This window comes from Styela clava, chromosome 2 (genome assembly GCF_964204865.1).
Source record: "Styela clava chromosome 2, kaStyClav1.hap1.2, whole genome shotgun sequence".
NCBI lineage: Eukaryota > Metazoa > Chordata > Ascidiacea > Stolidobranchia > Styelidae > Styela > Styela clava.
The window spans coordinates 28,389,429-28,394,428 of NC_135251.1; the positions used below are offsets into that span (position 1 = coordinate 28,389,429).

General features: G+C 55.6%; 2 non-coding genes and 1 pseudogene across 2 annotated transcripts; all 3 read left to right on the plus strand.

The window, feature by feature from the left end:
• Window positions 1–2,326: 2,326 nt before the first annotated feature.
• LOC144420225 (small subunit ribosomal RNA) lies at window positions 2,327–4,136 on the plus strand. The gene has a single exon (XR_013474578.1). It is a non-coding gene; the product is annotated as a small subunit ribosomal RNA (ribosomal RNA).
• A 298-nt stretch (window positions 4,137–4,434) lies between these two features.
• On the plus strand, window positions 4,435–4,588 carry LOC144420134 (5.8S ribosomal RNA). Its single transcript, XR_013474493.1, has one exon. It is a non-coding gene; the product is annotated as a 5.8S ribosomal RNA (ribosomal RNA).
• Window positions 4,589–4,876: 288 nt separating this feature from the next.
• The window catches only part of LOC144420371 (large subunit ribosomal RNA), a 3,695-nt pseudogene continuing 3,571 nt past the window's right edge, over window positions 4,877–5,000 (plus strand).

Sequence of the window (5,000 nt, forward strand, 5' to 3'; positions counted from 1 at the left end):
GTCGAAAGAAGCCGAGCCGAAAAAAGTTAAAGTACAAACGTGCAAGCATACTAACCTAACCCTAGGTAAGGCATGTCAGAGCGAAAGACAGTAATTTCGAATGAGCCAAGAAAGAGCGGTGCGGGGCCGGTCGGAGCGCACCCTTTTCTCGGTGGCTGGCGGGCGAGAGAGTGCTGCGTCGCCGGCATCGGCGTCGAAAGAAGCCGAGCCGAAAAAAGTTAAAGTACAAACGTGCAAGCATACTAACCTAACCCTAGGTAAGGCATGTCAGAGCGAAAGACAGTAATTTCGAATGAGCCAAGAAAGAGCGGTGCGGGGCCGGTCGGAGCGCACCCTTTTCTCGGTGGCTGGCGGGCGAGAGAGTGCTGCGTCGCCGGCATCGGCGTCGAAAGAAGCCGAGCCAAAAAAAGTTAAAGTACAAACGTGCAAGCATACTAACCTAACCCTAGGTAAGGCATGTCAGAGCGAAAGACAGTAAACTCGAATGAGCCATGAAAGAGCGGTGCGGGGCCGGTCGGAGCGCACCCTTTTCTCGGTGGCTGGCGGGCGAGAGGGCGAGAGAGTGCTGCGTCGCCGGCATCGGCGTCGAAAGAAGCCGAGCCGAAAAAAGTTAAAGTACAAACGTGCAAGCATACTAACCTAACCCTAGGTAAGGCATGTCAGAGCGAAAGACAGTAATTTCGAATGAGCCAAGAAAGAGCGGTGCGGGGCCGGTCGGAGCGCACCCTTTTCTCGGTGGCTGGCGGGCGAGAGAGTGCTGCGTCGCCGGCATCGGCGTCGAAAGAAGCCGAGCCAAAAAAAGTTAAAGTACAAACGTGCAAGCATACTAACCTAACCCTAGGTAAGGCATGTCAGAGCGAAAGACAGTAATTTCGAATGAGCCAAGAAAGAGCGGTGCGGGGCCGGTCGGAGCGCACCCTTTTCTCGGTGGCTGGCGGGCGAGAGAGTGCTGCGTCGCCGGCATCGGCGTCGAAAGAAGCCGAGCCAAAAAAAGTTAAAGTACAAACGTGCAAGTATACTAACCTAACCCTAGGTAAGGCATGTCAGAGCGAAAGACAGTAAACTCGAATGAGCCATGAAAGAGCGGTGCGGGGCCGGTCGGAGCGCACCCTTTTCTCGGTGGCTGGCGGGCGAGAGAGTGCTGCGTCGCCGGCATCGGCGTCGAAAGAAGCCGAGCCGAAAAAAGGTAAAGTACAAACGTGCAAGCATACTAACCTAACCCTAGGTAAGGCATGTCAGAGCGAAAGACAGTAATTTCGAATGAGCCAAGAAAGAGCGGTGCGGGGCCGGTCGGAGCGCACCCTTTTCTCGGTGGCTGGCGGGCGAGAGAGTGCTGCGTCGCCGGCATCGGCGTCGAAAGAAGCCGAGCCGAAAAAAGTTAAAGTACAAACGTGCAAGCATACTAACCTAACCCTAGGTAAGGCATGTCAGAGCGAAAGACAGTAATTTCGAATGAGCCAAGAAAGAGCGGTGCGGGGCCGGTCGGAGCGCACCCTTTACTCGGTGGCTGGCGGGCGAGAGAGTGCTGCGTCGCCGGCATCGGCGTCGAAAGAAGCCGAGCCAAAAAAAGTTAAAGTACAAACGTGCAAGCATACTAACCTAACCCTAGGTAAGGCATGTCAGAGCGAAAGACAGTAAACTCGAATGAGCCATGAAAGAGCGGTTCGGGGCCGGTCGGAGCGCACCCTTTTCTCGGTGGCTGGCGGGCGAGAGAGTGCTGCGTCGCCGGCATCGGCGTCGAAAGAAGCCGAGCCAAAAAAAGTTAAAGTACAAACGTGCAAGCATACTAACCTAACCCTAGGTAAGGCATGTCAGAGCGAAAGACAGTAATTTCGAATGAGCCAAGAAAGAGCGGTGCGGGGCCGGTCGGAGCGCACCCTTTTCTCGGTGGCTGGCGGGCGAGAGAGTGCTGCGTCGCCGGCATCGGCGTCGAAAGAAGCCGAGCCGAAAAAAGTTAAAGTACAAACGCGATGCTAATGAGCGAGCCGTTGTCTCGACTAATATGTAGGGGGCGTTCGATCGAGCGTCTGGCTTGAGCGCTTGTCGGCCTAGCAGAACGGTCGCATTGTTATGCCCGGGTTTTAGGCACCGCTGCAGGCGGCCGGCAGAGCTCTTGTTTGTGCGAAACTGAATGGATCGAGCCCGAGAGAGGGCGAGCAAAGAAAAAACGCAAATCGCTCCGCCTGGCACTGCCGGCGAGAGCGTGGACGTCGCGGCCAGCGACTGTCGAAGCTGAGTACGGCCGCAGGCGATCGCCTCGGTCTTAAACGAATGCGACGAGCACGCGCCGGGCGGCCCAGCAAGGGCCGAGCGCAGCTGTCGCAGCTATCTGGTTGATCCTGCCAGTAGTGATATGCTTGTCTCAAAGATTAAGCCATGCAGGTGCAAGTACGAGTTCTCGTAAAGCGAAACTGCGAATGGCTCATTAAATCAGTCTTGGTTTATTTGGTCTCGTAAGCGAAGTGGATAACTGTGGTAATTCTAGAGCTAATACATGCATTAAGCGCCGACTTCGGGAGGCGCGCTTTTATCAGATCAAAACCGACCGGGTTCGTCCTGTGACGTTTGATGACTCTGGATAACCACGCGGATCGTACGGTCTCTGCACCGACGACGTATCATTCAAGTGTCTGCCCTATCAACTGTCGAAGGTACGCTACGTGCCTACCTTTGTGATAACGGGTAACGGGGAATCAGGGTTCGATTCCGGAGAGGGAGCCTGAGAAACGGCTACCACATCCAAGGAAGGCAGCAGGCGCGCAAATTACCCATTCCCGACACGGGGAGGTAGTGACGAAAAATAACAATACAGGACTCTAACGAGGCCCTGTAATTGGAATGAGTACATCCTAAAATTCTTAACGAGTATCCATTGGAGGGCAAGTCTGGTGCCAGCAGCCGCGGTAATTCCAGCTCCAACAGTGTATGCTAAAGTTGTTGCGGTTGAAAAGCTCGTAGTTGGATTTTGGGCGAGCGCCGCCGGTCCGTCGCAAGGCGTGTCACTGGTTGCGTTCGCCTCACCTTCGGTTCTCCGTCGGTGCTCTTGACTGAGTGTCGGCGGTGGCCGATAAGTTTACTTTGAAAAAATTAGAGTGTTCAAAGCAGGCTGTTCGCCTGCATAGTGTTGCATGGAATAATGGAATAGGACCTCGGTTCTATTTTGTTGGTTTTCGGAGCACGAGGTAATGATTAAGAGGGACAGACGGGGGCGTCCGTACTCTGCCGTTAGAGGTGAAATTCTTGGATCGGCGGAAGACGAACTACTGCGAAAGCATTCGCCAAGAATGTTTTCTTTAATCAAGAGCGAAAGTCAGAGGTTCGAAGACGATCAGATACCGTCCTAGTTCTGACTATAAACGATGCCAACTAGCGATCGGGAGGCGTTACCATGACGACCTTTCCGGCAGCTTCCGGGAAACCAAAGTCTTTGGGTTCCGGGGGAAGTATGGTTGCAAAGCTGAAACTTAAAGGAATTGACGGAAGGGCACCACCAGGAGTGGAGCCTGCGGCTTAATTTGACTCAACACGGGGAAACTCACCCGGCCCGGACACAGGTAGGATTGACAGATTGAGAGCTCTTTCTTGATTCTGTGGGTGGTGGTGCATGGCCGTTCTTAGTTGGTGGAGCGATTTGTCTGGTTAATTCCGATAACGAACGAGACTCTGGCATGCTAAATAGTTACGCGACCTTCTCGGTCGGCGTCTAACTTCTTAGAGGGACTAGTGGCGTTTAGCCACACGAGATTGAGCAATAACAGGTCTGTGATGCCCTTAGATGTCCGGGGCCGCACGCGCGCTACACTGAGTGAAGCAGCGAGTGTCTAACCTAGGCCGAAAGGTCCGGGTAACCCGTTGAACCTCATTCGTGATTGGGATAGGGACTTGCAATTGTTTCCCTTGAACGAGGAATTCCCAGTAAGCGCAAGTCATCAACTTGCGTTGATTACGTCCCTGCCCTTTGTACACACCGCCCGTCGCTACTACCGATTGAATGGTTTAGTGAGATCCTTGGATCGGCCCCGTCGCGGCTGGCAACGGCCGCGTCGGCGTGTCGAGAAGACGATCAAACTTGATCATTTAGAGGAAGTAAAAGTCGTAACAAGGTTTCCGTAGGTGAACCTGCGGAAGGATCATTACCGAAAGTGGTGGTAGGCCCCGGCCGACCGCGCACTTAATTGTCTTTGGGTGCCGCCGAGAGGGCGGCCGTCAATCGGGGTTCCGCCCCGTGCGACACGCGTAACACGTTGGCATAGCAAGGCAGCCGAGTGCGATGGTGGCTTCTGGGCACCGCGCTCGATGTGCCGCCGGCCCAGCCCGGCGGTCGCTCGGCGCCGTTTGTTGGTGTTTTTGTGCAGTTGTTGTCGGTGGTGGTTTTGTGGTCGATCCTACAGTGTGACGTCCGCGCGCTTCGGCGCCGGGCAAAACGTCGAGGACGACTCTTAACGGTGGATCACTCGGCTCGCGAGTCGATGAAGGACGCAGCCAAGTGCGAGAAGTAATGTGAATTGCAGAACACATTGAACGTCGACCTTCTGAACGCGAATTGCGGTCTCGGGTCAATCCCGGGACCGCGTCTGCCTCCGGGTCGCGTTCGTCCTCACCCGAGGGCCGTCGCCTGGCCTCTGCGAAGACGGCCGGGCGTCGCCCCAAGTTGAAGCGGTCGCCGAGCTTTCTCGGCGCGACCGCGTGTCCCGTACACCGCCGGCCCCTCGACGTGTTCAACTACGTTCGAGGGGCGGGTCCAGGTCGGTCGGTCCGGTCACGAGATCAAGACCGACCGTGGGCCAAGGCGGCGACGGTACGCGCTCGGTCGGCGCCGGCGGCGACGACTTGCGATGCCAGCGGGCCGTGTAAGAAGCGGCCCGCTTGACACATACGACCTGAGTTCAGGCGAGAGCACCCGCTGAATTTAAGCATATTATTAAGCGGAGGAAAAGAAACCAACAGGGATTCCCTGAGTAACGGCGAGTGAACCGGGAAGAGTCCAGCGTCGAATCTGC